The 15,652-nt window shown below is 44.9% G+C and overlaps 1 protein-coding gene across 1 annotated transcript in view; it reads right to left on the bottom strand.

Moving 5' to 3' along the window:
- LOC138247060 (eosinophil peroxidase-like) overlaps positions 1–15,652 on the bottom strand; it is a 129,503-nt gene that overhangs the window by 88,662 nt on the left and 25,189 nt on the right. The window lies entirely within an intron of this gene.

The following is a 15,652-nucleotide window of genomic DNA, read 5'->3' as shown; positions in this document are numbered from 1 at the left end:
AATATGAAACTTTGCAAAGTCGGGAAAAGCTGCCCGCCCAGTAAAGTCCTTTTTCACGTGCAGCTGCAGCAGGGCACCAGTTGATGTACTGCAGCCAGATACACTGCTGAGGATATCTGGTTGCTCACAGGGCTGGGCAGGCCTTTTATTTCACTGGGCATAGACTCAGGTGGACTAGAGCACTTGGAAGTAGCTCCCTGTGCATCTGTCACTTTCCCCAGCTCCCTGAGGATAATTGTATCTGCCATGAGAGGCTTCAAAAGAGAGAGAGAGAGGGAGGAGAGAAGAAGGTGTAGAAAATGAATGGATGGAAAGAGAGAGACAGCACAAAGAGATGAAGCAATGGGCCCAGTTGAGAATTTTTGCCAGGGCTGATTTTGATTCCCCACTCTGGCACTGGTTACACATAGCTATTGTCCTGTGCTAAGGGAATGCTCCTGTCTGCTTGGGTACAATTGAATCTCTATGATTAATCCTGACATAGCTCAGAGCTGCAATGGATAATCAGCCACAACTTGGCACCTGCACACTGGTGAATCCCTGCTGAGTTACGCACCTTACAGGACAGGACTTCCAGTGGTTGTGCAATATGGCATCTTGCCAATGTGAATCCACGTCTTGCTATGGTGTCTTGCCAACTATTAACTGCAAAGAAGCCAATAGTACCTATGAGAACGTACCTCATGCATTGCAATGCAAGCACTCTTAGAGGTGAAAAGGTGAACCTACAGAGCCAACAGCAGGACTGAGAAAGAAATATCCCCCTCTAGGTGAGCCTCAAGCCAATGTCTGAATGATGCTGAGCCAATGGTTGCAGAATATTTGTTTGTGGTATGAGCAAAGACTCTACAGTATGATTAATAGATAGCATATCAGACACTAACAATGGGAATACATGTTTGCAGGAATGAAGTCTTTTTGGCCCTGAGACTTCAGGGAACAGGAGGCAAGCTCTAGCCAAGCCCTTGGAGAGCACTTCTCAGCACAGTCAGAGAGCAGCAAGGCAGCAGGTCAACAGTAAGGCAGCAGTCCCTCACAGAAAGCAGTCAGGTGAGTCCTTTGGGCAGCCAGGCAGTTCTTCTTGGCAGGTTGCAGGTTCTCATTCAGGTTCCTCTTCAGGAAGTGTCTGAGTTGGTTGGTGCAGAGGCCCTGTTTAAATACTCAAATTTGCCTTTGAAGTGGGGGAGACTTCAAAGAGTGGCTTAGAAGTGCAATCAGTCCACTTTCAGTTCAATCCTGTCTGCCAGGGTTCCAGTAGGGATGTGGCAGTCCTTTGTGTGAGGGCAGGCTACTGTCCTTTGACATATAAGTGTCAGGCTCTCCACACTCCCAGCCCAGGAAGACCCATTCAAATTGCAGATGTATGCAAGTGAGGCTGAGCATCCTGTGTTTGGAGTTTGTCTGAGTGAATGCACAAGGGAGCTGTCAATTAAACCTAGCCAGATGTGGATTGTAAGGCACTTTCTAAAAGTGGCATTTCTAAAATAGTAATATTGAATCCAACTTCACCAGTCAACAGTATTTTGTATTACCATTATTACCATTCTGGTGATACTAAATATGACCTTCTTAATCCTTTCAGATCAGCAGCTACCACTCAAACAGTATATGAGGGTAGCCCTAATGTTAGCCTATGAAGGGAGCAGGCCTCAAAGCAGTGCAAAAACCAATTTAGGAGCTTTACACTACCAGGGCACCTAAACCACACAGGTACATCTCCTGCCTTTTGTCTACCCAGCACCCTGCCCTATAGGTTACCTAGGGCATACTTTAGGGGTGACTTATATGTAGAAAAATTGGAGTTTTAGGCTTGGCAAGTACTTTTAAATGCCAAGTCGAATTGACAGTGAAACTGCACACACAGGCCTTGCAATGGCAGGCCTGAGACATGGTTAAGGGGCTACTTAAGAGGGTGGCACAATCAGTGCTGCAGGCCCACTGGTAGCAATTAATCTACAGGCCCTGGGCACATATAGTGCACTTTACTAGGGACTTATAAGTAAATTAAATAATCCAATTGGGTATGATCCAATGTCATCATCTTTAAAGGGAGAGAGCATATGCACTTTAGCACTGGTTAGCAGTGATAAAGTGTGCAGAGTCCTAAAACCAGCAAAAACAGTGTCCAAAAAGTGGAGGGAGGTAGGCATAACGTTAGGGGTAACCACCCTAAGGCTGTCAGGTCTAACAATAAAGTAACAGAAACAATCACTGGAAGGTATCTTGAGAGGCGTGCTTCAGAAATAATCAGGTCTTAAAAGCTTTTATCAAACTTTGATAGGCCGAATTCACAGCCACGAAGAATGACCCTAATTCGGGGAGCCACCATGTTGTGACTCTTAGACTCCTACAAAACAAACATCACACAGTTAACATAAGGCTCACAACCCATACCACTTACACAGGGTGACTCTGAAGAACTCACTTCCATGAAACTGAGCAGATTCTACCAGAGAAGGCTAGTGGGACCCTATTTCTGCGGCACAGATAAAGGAGTTTGTACCACTAACCACTGCATTTACTGCATACAAGCATCAGTCTCCCATGTCAAGTTTACGGGGTTAGGAGTACAACTGGGATAAACTGAGCGTACTGAATGCAGCAGAGAAAGTTTTTAAAAAACATAGTCCAAGCAAAAAACGACATTGAGAATGACATACTTTGAACATCTAAACTTGTTCATTGCTCTTTTACACATTATACAACTACACTCAGAGCACTCCTAAAACACGCTCATAACAAACTTTGCAGTTGATAACATAGTTACTCAGAATAATTTCTGATAATGCTAAAATTATTCAAATCTTTCCAGTCTCTCCAGCCTTGGTAATAGCTCCTGATAAAATACTCAGTGCTCTGCTGTTTATAATATTCCAGCAGACAAATATTACTCACTGCCAGTGGTGCCTGCCACTGAACGGGGGTGGTGGGGTGGGCCGGACGGGGCGGGTGGGTTTTCTTGATACCTATTTTTCACTCTTTATATTTCACCAAATTAATTGCTGTATACTTGGTATAGAATGAAAACCCATTGCAAGGTGATCTCATTTATTGGCTCTGGGTACCTAGGGTTCTTGATAAACCTACCAGCCCTATATATCCCCACAAGAGTCTAGCAGATGTAACGGTATATTGCTTAAAAAAATTTGACATCGCAGTAAAATGTTACAGAGTAAAACATGGCTGTTTTTTTCACCTCAATTTCAATATTTTTTTATTTCACCTGTTAGTTTCTGTAGGAAAGCCTTGTAGGATCTACACAAATGACCGCTTACCGAATTCAGAATTTTGTCTACTTTTCAGAAATGTTTAGCTTTCCAGGGTCCAGCATTGGTTTCTGTCACTAACTGGAAGGAGGCTAAAAGCCCCAAAAATAGTAAAAATGGGGTATGTCCCTGTAAAATGCTAAAATTGTGTTGAAAATGTGGTTTTCTGATTCAAGACTTCCTGTTCCTGAAAGCTGGAAAGCTGGAAAGCTGGTGATTTTAGCACCGCAAACCCTTTGTTGTCACCATTTTCAGGGAAAAAAAACCTTTTCCTCCAGCCCTTTTTTCCTATTTAAAAAAAAAAATGAAAGTTTTGCTGCATTTTGGCAAATTTCTTAGACTCGTTCAGGGAAACCCACAAACTCTGGGTACCCCTAGAATTCCTAGGATGTTGGAAAAGAAGGACGCAAATTTGGTGTGGGTAGCTTATGTGGACAAAATGTTATGAGGGCCTAAGCACAAACTGCCCCAAATAGCCAAAAAAAGGCCTGGCACCTGAGGGGAAACTGGCCTGGCAGTGAAGGGGAAAAACACGCATCTTGTTGTGGCTACAAAAAATCAGTCTCAGAGAACCTGCTGATCGCAGGATAGTGACGTGAGAGCCCTTGGCCCCCTACCATGCAGTGGCTACTGACCTCGACCACAAACCCTGCATGCACCCTGGAGTTGCTTTACATGGCTTACATTGCATGCTCCCAATACTCCTCTGAGACCCTGTGTATCCTTAGGACTACCTCATAGACCGAAAACCACTCAATCATATACCAACAGTGCATAGGGTTCTGGATTTTCTATACATTTCTGAATGCCATGCCTCTCAGGAATATTGAAAATATTGACAAAAAAAATGGGGGCATGCTTCATCATTTGTGCTTTTTCTCTCCCTAGTTGGTAAATACCGCTAGAGTGGACTCAACCACTTCCTGAGAGATCTTATATACTTATAACTTCTGGACAAAGAAAGGAGGTCCAATTCAAAATCAAAAAGTGGTCATTGGTTTAGCCCAATGATTTATTAGTGGAAACACATACCACAATTAAAAACAAGAAACAGGATGTCCTCTAAGAAAACAATGATTCCAGCATCCCTAATCTGCCAATGTGTTTCGGTGGATGTTATTACACCCTATGGGTCGCTTGGACTTCTTCAGGGCATCTAGACCTCCCTGTCTACTCTCAACTATGTGTATGGAAATAATGGGAATAAGGAGACATAAGGCTCTCCTATCTGTGATCCTTGAAGATCTAATCTTAGGTTGTTATAGGTCCCATCGGCTCTGAGGGGCTAGATGCTTCCCTGTTGTCACACTGACTCCAAGGGTACAGCGTTGTTGGTTGCATCCATTATATCCTGCCTTGGCTGCATCAGAACCACTTGCCAATATCCCCCAGCCTCACATAGCTAGACACCAGATTTTTAGGAATGTGCACCTTTATATCTTCATTGGACACTGTAGTATCACTGCCACCTTTACTGCTGGACTCTGGTTGCTTAGCTCTAATGTCTAATGTCCAGCTCACTGAGACTTAGCACATGGACATTCTCCTCTCGCCATACACTAGGATCACTTCAACAATCACTAAATACTGATAATTGAGGACATAATAATGGCCCTTGAGTACAGTGGAAAGATAGCCAAATTCCATGCTGGATACACTCTAAGATGAGACACGCACTGTCAGGCTTCAAACAATAAGATTCTCCCTGGGAAGTAATTTATACAGACATTTAGGAGTATGTGCAAACAATTTGATTCCACTATTAATTAATATTTGACAATAACACCAATCATTGTGATTGTTTTCAGTGGAGGTACAACAATCCAAACCCCATACAGTAGCCCATACAGCCCGCATTGTCACCGACCGCACCGACCCCTGGAAATAACTGGAAATGACTGAGACCTTTAAATCTGGGCATCCCAAATACCCTGGTTGGCGCTCTGGTGTATTTACGCCACAATGCTCTGCGACTATGTAGCCCCATCCACCACCCATTGCGATGCAGAAACACACAATATAAACACTGGCATAGCGATGAGGAAACACTAGTACAGGTGTTTAGGTGGCATTGCAGATTTATTATGGTATGCAACCCTTGGAGGGTGGAGGGGGAATGGGTAAGGGGAAGCTTTCCTGTTCCACTCCCAATAATTCTGGGCGGTAGGTGGATTATGGAGACACTAACAATCTCAATTTAAACTCTGCCAGAGTGTGACTACAGTGATGTGTCCCACCATTCCGTATCTGGTGTGAGCATAAACCTAGGAGGGTAAAAACCTTAGCAGGATTATTGGTTTTAATTATCTTGTGCAAAAACGCAATTCATGTTTGTTTGTGTTGCTGAATATTGAATATAGAAGTGTATGCAAAGAGACAAGACATTCACCCAAATGCAAGAAGCATGAGTGTACAAGCTTTGTAAAAATGTCTGCCCAAACTAATTATGACGCTACGCAGGCGCACTAAGAATATTGTTGGGCAGCATGGACCATGCATGACTGCGCATGCATCATGAGAATGTGATATATTTACACATTCCTGTCGCACTTACTCAGAACATTCTGAGTTAATGAGTCTCTGCTTTTGCCTCTGTCCTTTTGCTCCATTATGATTCAGCAACAAGGCACAAATATATGCCTCTTCACCAGGGGCTCAGGCAAATGGGCCAGCCTCACCTGTTAATGTTTGTCTTATGTCTTGTATTGTAGCGTCTGACGAGTGACAGACCCGCCATCACAGACTAAAACAGTGTCATTAGATTAGAAAGATGGATTCATCATTAGTCGTGATGAAAGCCCAGGACCCCACATGGACCGTGATGAAGGGTTGAAACATGTTGACTTACAAGGTTATAGGGGTAGTAACTCCCTTAATTAACCTGAATCATAACCGTAGCACCTAAAATAAAGGGAAACCAGGGTGATCACGAGGTATTTTTAATATTTACAGTCCTTGCCAGGATTAGAACATTACCCAAAGTGCTCCCTGCGAAATGGTTGAGGTCACCTTGGTTTTTAGGGACCAGGGTGCAACCAAATAATGAAGCATGCACCCAATAGTCATGCTTGATATGGCTGTAGGAGTAACAGGACCAGGTCCTTATTTTATAATGGAATGCAGGGTTGTAGGATACCTTTTGCAAAATAGATCCATTTTCCCCTCCTCAATGGCAAGTCTCTTTCCTTCGATAGCTAACGCTTTCTCCATTTTAAGTTTGGCCATCTGCAGCCTAAACTCCCTTTCAGCCTTCCCGCTTGCCAGCTCCTGTGGTGACAGGCCTTGGGAGGACACACTGCTTTCTGCTCTGGTAGGAGTTCTAATTTAGAAGACACGTTATCCCCCTCCCCCATCCATTGTGCTACATCTCAAGACCTGTGACCAGGGCGTCCACTTGCTCCTCCACATCATATTCCCCCACATGCTCATCCTCTCCTGCTGCTAGTGATTACTGAACTTCGGCCCAGGGCCTCAGAGCCTTCTGGAGCCCCAGGTTCCTGGTGTTCCTTTTGGCTGGAAGTACCCCTCTCCATCTAGAACTCCTTAAGCTTAACCACAGTGTAGTTAACCAGGATGGGCAGCTCAAATTCCATCTTTGCAGGTGTAGCCAAAGGCACAGACAGTCAGGTTGTGGTAGTGCAAATTTAAAATGAAAAAAGCAACAGAGCCAATCACAGAGAATTTAAAAGAAACAGGTATCAAATTATTTATCTGAAATTTTATTGTTACACAAAATCACTGTATGTCACTCCACAAACACAAGTCCTAGATCTCACTGCTGAACACCAATGTAGAAAATTGGGATACTGGGTGAGGGGGTGAAACCCTACGCATGCAGCAACCCCAATTCCTGTCAGGGTGAAACACAAGCAACCCCCGAAATAACTTGTGCTCAATCCATCCTCTGGTGGTTTGGCACACAGGCAGTCAGGCTTAACTTAGAAGCAATGTTTGCATTATTTATGTTTCAGGTCAAACAGTAATAAAGTGAAAACACAACACTAATTTGAAAACAATTGAGTAAAATGTATTATATTATTTGACACCAACATGACAAAAATTCATTTAGTCAAACCTTAGTAAAAAATAGATTGAACACTCAATTCACCAATGGTGGCTATCTGGTCTCGCCAGACTGGGACAAAGTCACAATTCCAGGCAGACCATGATGGAGTGCAGACAGATACAGGGACCAAGTTAGGTCCACTGTTAGGCTCTGCTATGACCACAGCTTGGCTGTCAGAGCACCTTGAAAGGGTCCAGGGCTGCGGTGGGCACCACTTGGGGGAGTAGGATTTACAGCAGGAAGAGTCCAGATGCAGGGTTCAAGGTAGCTGGAGCCTGTTCTGTCCCTGATGCTCTGATCAGGAGGCCAGCCAAATGGCCATTGGAGTCTTTCCGGTGGCCCTGTGTTTAAGAGGGCAGCAAGGCATCAGAGTAGCAGGGCAGCAAAGTATCAGTCCTTCTTGCAGCAGTGCAGCACAGCAGTCCTTCTTCTCAGTCTTCCACAGGTCCAGATGTGTATTAACAAGTTGGGCCTGGGGGTCCAATATTTATACTTGGTGCCAGTTTTGAAATGTGAGATGTTTCCAGAGTCCTTCCCCTACAGAGGTATCTGGAACTTCCTGTCTCCTTGCCCTGGGCCTAGCTTGTCTGCGGGCACAATAGACTAGTGTGAAAGCATTTGTAAGCCTACTGAGGCAGAGTCTTTCTTATGTTCAAGTGTGGTAGGTGACAGCTCCTCACACCCTATCAAGTTGAAGATGGTCCATCCTGCCAAATGGGAGTGTCCCTTTGTCCCACTGTCTTGAAGCAATACACAAAGACCAGCTGCCAGCTACACTTAGTAATGTGACCCATGATACAGGCATCAAAGTGTTAGGACAAGAGAATGCCAACGTTCTAAGTGTGCCAATTTCAGGATTGTGACTCACAATCCCACTTTACCATTAAAGAGGGTTTTAAAATACACTTCTTTAGAGACCAAACTCAATTTGCCTACCTGCTCCAGTTGAAAGTGATCACTAATTAAATGTAATAGGGTACCCCAATGTTATCCTATGGGAGAGGTAGGCATTGTAGTAGTGAAAATGAATTTGAGACTTCTTCACTACCAGGCCATGTAAAACTTCACTGCAACCTGCCCTATCGGCTGTTTAGGGTCTACCCTAAGGGTGATTTAAATGTATTAAAAAACAAAGATTTAGGCTTTGCAAAAAGTACATTTTGTCAGGACAAAATGGCAGTTTAAAACTTCACACAGGCTGCAATGGCAGGTCTGAGACATAAGTGAGTGCCACAATGAGTGCTGGAGGGCCACTAGTAGTATTTAATTTACAGGCCCCTGGAACTTGTAGAAGCACTTTACTAGGGATTTACACGTAAATTAAATATGCCAATTGGGTGGAATTCAATGTTACCATGCTTTAGGGGGACAGCATAACATGTTAGCACTGGTTAGCAATGATAAATTGCACATAGGCCTAAGGTCAGCAAAAACAGGAGGATACAAGGCAAAACACTGGGGGATAACCACACCAAGGATATCAGTTCTAACAAAACTCACGTACAGAACAGTGAACACATTTTCTAGAGACTGAGGTGGATATTGTTGTTTGTTTCCTATAACACCCACTCTAAGAGAGTGGCTATTTTTAAGAGGAAGTAACAAGAGTTTAAACTTTGGCATACAATATCAGAAACAGAATTTAGCTACTGTATTGTATAGTGTATACTAGCTGACATTCATGTGACAAATTTAACTCAGGTGACTATGGCCCTCATTATGACTCTGGCAGGCCGAAGATGCCAGGGCCGCGGTGGTGGTCCGAAGACTGCCAGGGCCGCGATGGCAGCCTCACCGCTGACGGCCCGCGGTGAAGGCCACTATATTACGAGGTCGGCGGTTTGAATCCCCGCCTGTCCCGGCACTTTTCCACAGTCCGCCGTGCTGGAGGTGAACACGGCGGACCCTGCAATACAGCCTGCAGTATTATGAGGCGGGAGACCGACAACATTTTCCTGGCGGTCGCACTGCCAGCAAAATGCTGGCATTCTTGCATCTTAGCGACAGAAATAAGCATTCCTGTCGCCAGGTTACACTTGCACACACATCAACATACCTCCACGCATTAACCCAAACACTCCTACACGCACACAAACACACCCCCACACTCCCACGCACCCACCCAAACTCAACATACACACCCATTCACACTCACACATACACCACTGCATGCACGCATGCACGCATACACTCCACCCTCACCCATGCATTCAAACACGCACTCACACTCAGCCCCGCATTTATACACTCAAACACACACTCACACTCAGCCCTGCATTCATACATTCAAACATGCACTCACACTCAGCCCTGCATTCATACATTCAAACACGCACTCACGCATGCATTCAACACCCCCTCCCACCGCAGACACCACACACACTCACTCAACACCCCCCACACCTCTCCCCTGTCGAATGATCAACTTACCTCATCTGTCGAGGAGGTTGTCCCACTGCCATCAGGACACCGCCATGCCATATTACTGGTTGTAATATGACACTCGGCGTCCTTTTGGCGTAGCGGTGCCGGCGTGGCACTGCCTCTTCAGCACCGACTGCCAGCACAACTGCTGGAGGATTTCCCCCTGATTTCTGGTGAAAATCCCTCAGCACTTGTAATATGGTGGTCTGAAGACCGCCAGCATTACTGCGACTTTGGCAGTCATGAGAAAATACCACCAAAGTCATAATGAGGGCTTATGAGTCCTTCAACAAAGTGTTATCCTTATGCATGAACATTAGCCTTCACTTCTTTCTATGGGGTGAGACCTGAAGGTTTTCCTAGAGAAATCACTGGATACATCCACTGCCACAGGTAGTCCAATCGCAGCAGCAACATGATCAATTCACAACAACAATCTGCCCTCATAAATGTGTGGTACTATCCACAATCAAGGACACAAACCTAGACTTACTATTCATGATTCATGTCGCAGAGTCACAAATGTATTATTGGCTCTTTAAGCAAGATGTTGGTACTTGGGTATCAGAAATTGGAATGCAGCCTCCAACACTATTAGGCCACTCCACTGTAAATGTAACAATTAAATTCTGCACCTCGTCCTCTAGATATATGTCATGGAAATTTCCCTAGGCAGGGCTGTTGAATAGAGTGTTGAGAGAAGGGCTAAGGCAAGACATTGGAAATTACTTCAAACTCAAAACGGTACTGATGAAAGAGCTATAAGAGGCCTTTAAATCTTATATTAGGGAATACATATTTCAATGGAAGCAGGGCAAATTAAAGACGATCCAACTCTAGATACATTAGAAAAATACATCAAACAACTTAGAAGAAGAATATACTGCTTCACATAGGCAAGAGCTATTAGGAGATTATTTAAATTTGGGCAACAACTGATTGTGAAATTAAACATTAGGAAAGTATGTGACAGCTAGAAATGATGGGGAGGGTATCTGCCTCCTTTGAGCTCCGCAAACTCTGTCAAGTAAAACTCCCTCAGCTTGTGACTAGCAAGCAGTCACAGGTTTCTCAAGGAGACGGTGTAGGTGTGCTTCAAGCTCAGAACTCAACAATTACCCAGCAGTGTAATAACAGATTGTCCAGCCCAGTGCTTGTCTTTGTTAAAAGAAAAGGTTTTAGTACACAAAGAAACTCAATACTACAGACTACAGATACAAATGCTTCACTGGGCCATGGCAAATGTGCTTGGGAGCAGTTATTCTTCACCCGCACTCCTTCTTGTAGGTTTAAATTTTGCTTTGGGCAGGTATCAAATGCAGGTGCAGTTTTAGCCCGTTACTGTAGTAGTGCCAATTGTTCTAATTGTCACAGCAGAGTCCTGTCTGTTGTTGGGATGCAGCCTGCAGGAACGCAGGGCATGTGTCTTGCTCCTTCTCTCTTCCTGGACGCTATGCTTTTTCTATGCAATGGTTTTGTGTGAATTGAGGTTGTGGGCTAGGTAGTCAATGGTAATGGGTCACCTTGAGGAAATCGTCCAGCAGCATGAGCCCCACAGTGTATGCATTGTGAAGATAGAGGCATAGTCTGCTCAGGTACAGTTTGTCTTGGTTGCAGCAACATCTGCTCTGGTGCAATTCAATGTCAAAGAGGCACAGTGTGCTTGAGCACAACTTCAACAATTTCGCAGTGACACTGTTTTCTTTGGTAAAACTTCATGATTATGGTGCGGTCCCTGACTGGAAGTGCTTGTTGGGAAAGTCTGCACTCTTGCACCTGATGCATAGAAATTACTCTTCTCTGTCTTCCTCAACAGATGGACCTTCACACTGTAGGGTCAGCTGCTTCTGGTTCACTCTGGACAATTATACCTCCTGCCGGGTTGGCAGACTCCTTCCCTCTCTCCGCAGGCAGATCGGTTTCCAAGCGATTCAGGACATGCGGACTTCCAAGTCAGTCATCCATTTGATGTCCTTTCACATCTGGAAGGCTGGCTGTCAGGGAGACACCATTCTTTGTTGCACAGTGGTCGACATAATACTCTGTGGAGCACTCCTTTATTCAAAAAGAAATTGGACCTGGAACAGCAAGTCAGTCCAGCAACTCCCACTTTTAGGCAGTCAAAAAGACAAAGCATGTGGAGTCTCCATCTTTTAGACTCTGTTTGTTGTGGTGCACATCCTCTCCAGGCTGCTCTTCAGATAACCTTTGTGCTGAGTGATGCTACTGACAGCAGGGCAACATTAGGCATATGTATGTATAAAGAGGCGGCAGATTTCTGCACTGACTACCAACAGTCACAATGAGCAGTGATCGGTAAACGGACAAAGAGCTGACCTCACCCAAAGGACACTCTGAATAATAGAAACTGCCGTCCTACACTTTAGCCCCACTATCCACCAAATGCCAGTGCTCTGGAAGAGTAATCAGCACCTTTCTCACCAAAAGGACCTTACTAAGGAGGAGGAGGTCTCACCACTTTAGTGTCTAGGTCTCCCTGCTTCAGCTTCATAATGTCAGCAATAAGCTTCCACTGTCTGGGAAAACAGCCTCACCTCAAACTTGTGCACATAAACAGGCAAGTACCTTTCAAATTGGAACCAACTGGCTTCTATTACTTTGATTCGCTCATACACACAGTTCATATAGCACATAAGCCACATAAACAAACATGCACACTATATACTTTGGATGTTAGTGTTAGGATCCGCATGAGCTCATAGAAGAGGAACTTTACTCGAGTGGGCCAGTATGCCTCCACTTCATTGACACAGAGGTCTGATCACCCCTACTAATTCACTAAACACGGTACAATACCTATACCACTCTCCATGCTAAATCCATGTCAGGGACAGTAGTCCACTATCAGACAAATGAAGGTACGTAGTTGCATCTCTCCAAGTCCAGGGCAGGTCCAGGACCTTATTACTGTAAAGGGTCAGGCCCATGCCTTTGCAAACTTGCTAGATTAGCTGCATACAAAATCAAAAACCAGGATATCAGAGACTTGCTCTCGGGTCTCAGGGCAGGGCAACGTAAATTAACACCATGCACAGGACAGCCCCATCCCAACAGAAGACAAGCACCTGCACCAAAAGCTAGCCCAGTTATTCAGTCCGCATTAGGTGGTTCAAGTGCTGAAATTTGAGAGTGGCTCAAGTGAGACATGTAGAACTAATGAGATTCTAGGGATCTTCACTGAATACTTGGCTGTACACTGCCCAAAAAGGAGTCACATCCAACTCGGTAATGTCCTATTTAAATAGAGTGACAGTCATCCTAAATGGGGGGTCATTAATAAAACCATTGCCAATGATTGAACTAAAGGAAGCTGTAATTGCAATGGCTAGTAGCAAGACAATAAGGCCCTCATTTTGACCCTGGGGTCACGGCTAACAGACTGGCAGTGTATACCGCCACATTATGAGTGTGGCGGGTTGGCCGCAGTTAACCCACCACGTCACCACTCATACTGACATGGCGGTGTGAACTGCCGGGCCGGAGATGTGCATCTCTGACCTGGCAGTCCACACATGACCACCAGCTGGATTATGAGCCGGCCCACCTCCAGGGTTTTCGTGGCAGTACCACCGCCACAAAAACCATGTCGGTAGGGCTACCAGTGACAGGGAATTCCATCCCTGTCACTGGTAGAAGCCTCCCCCACCTCCCCAGCAATCACCAAACCCCCCCCCAACCCTCACCCCTGCTAGTTTCACAGCGCCCCCCAGACCTCACTGCAATCATGCACACACACACACTCACGCACCACGCATACACCCATGCACCACCACTTCCATACATGCATTCACTCACACATACTCACACGTATTCACTCACACATACTCACATGCACTCACTATAACATACTTACATCCATTCACTCACATGCATATAACCACGCATACACCACAACACTCACAGACGCATACACACACACACACACATTCATACATACATGCAGACACCAGACCCTCACACATAACGGCCCCACACCCCCATACCCTGTCGGACACCCGTCTGGCGAGGAGGTCATCCAGCAGGGAAAGGGCCCTGCTACCACCAGCAGCGCCCCGCCAGCACGACACCGTCAGGCCATCTCTTTGGTCAAAATATGGCTGGCGACGTCCTACTGGCGGGCGGTGCAGGTGGTAGCCAGCATGGCTACTGTCGGATTTCTGCCCTAAATGTGGTGGAAATCCAGCAGTGACCATATTATGGCAGTCTTCTGGCGCAGTTGGCTTTGGCGGTTTTGGTTTGAGACCGCCAAAGTCATAATGAGGGCCTAAGTGTTTGCAGAGGCCATAGAATGAGGAATCCACCCTCCGACAATGAGTGAAGCAATTATGATGGTATTGTTTTCAAACCGGACTAGTCTTCTCTATTCTGCTCATCCTATATTCCACCATCGCTAATACATGTGCATGCTAAAATATTAGCCAAAATAATAGAGATGAAACTAATGTTCTAATATCCAAACTCGTCCTTCTGGAACAGGCAGGAGTTCTACCAGGTTACTCCACATCCAATAATATTTGCACTCTTGTCTCCCTGTTGTGTCAGGTGAACCCCAAACCTTCCAGCTGCAGCATTACTGCCTGAAGCAGAAATAGCATAACATTCCTTGGAATGGCCATATATATTTCATGTCCTAAGAGGCATTGAACTAGAGGAAGGCATTGTAAGATGGTTGTTGTTATTGTATAAATTACAGAGGGCTAAAGTGAAAATGAATGGCCATGTCTTGGAGACCATAGCATCCTATACGGGCACTAGACATGTAGTTGCAATGGAACCTGTGGAGTGTGTTCTTAAAGAGCCTCACATAAATAAGGAGCTTATATTTTAGTGGAGAAATTGTCTAGTCTCCTTGTATATGCAGATGACATTTCACTATACATCAGGGAACCAAAAGACAATGTTGAATCTGTAGCAAGGGAAGTCATTAGATTTTGTGAGAGAGTGCAAACGTATTGTGGTAGATCAGATATATTTCCATTAACCCCAGCTTCATTAAAACCTAAATTACAGTACCCAATACAATGGAGAGAAGATTTAGATCCAGATTTACGAGGGCCTGGCACCACTTTAGCGCCTCCTTAGCGTCATGTTTTTGCTGCTAAGGCAGCGCTAAGGTGGCCTTTTCCAACATCAAATTTAGAATGTGGCGCAATGCATGCATTGCGCCACTTTGTTACACCATAATGTATGCAAAGGGTGCATTTCCCCATGGGGGGGAGCAAAAAAATGGCTCAAAGAAATCATAAAGATTTATTTGCGTAAATTTTTTCATCACTTTCAATGCCTGCTCAGATTGTTAACAATGGGCCCCTATGTACTGTTCAGGGTTAGCGCCAAAATATTGGAGCTAACCCTGAACAAGTAAAACAATAGCTTAAAAAATATTGAAGCTATTGCCCCTACCCTGCACCATGGTGTGCTGTATTTTAGATACGGCACGCACATGGTGGCGATAGGTGGGGCGCTAATGTGTGCAAGGAAAGTGCCTCTGCACTGAGTGCAGCGCCACTTTCTTTAAGTCTGCCCCTTAGTGTGATACCTCAGTGTTATGAATCATTGAAATCTTGATGTAATTATGAGTGACAACTATGAAAATGGACAATGAAAATGGTGGGATATGTGCCACATCGTCCCCATTGGTTGTATAGGTTAGAATTATTGAGTGAAGTGCCTGTCAATGTGAGGCATTTTGCTGCCATAGAGAGCCTTGTTGTTGGCAAAAAAGGTGAGAGGCTATCCATTGGGGTAGAGAACCTGTCCCTATAATTGCAAAATGGATTCAGAAATTAGGGCCTGATTTAGAGTTTGGTGGACAGTATATTCTGTCACAGATATCAGGAAGTACCCTGTCCACAATACTCTTGGCATGGCCACC

Source organism: Pleurodeles waltl, chromosome 7, assembly GCF_031143425.1.
Source record: "Pleurodeles waltl isolate 20211129_DDA chromosome 7, aPleWal1.hap1.20221129, whole genome shotgun sequence".
Lineage (NCBI taxonomy): Eukaryota > Metazoa > Chordata > Amphibia > Caudata > Salamandridae > Pleurodeles > Pleurodeles waltl.
The sequence above is the reverse complement of the archived record's forward strand: the minus strand, read 5'-3'. Positions and strand labels throughout refer to the sequence as shown.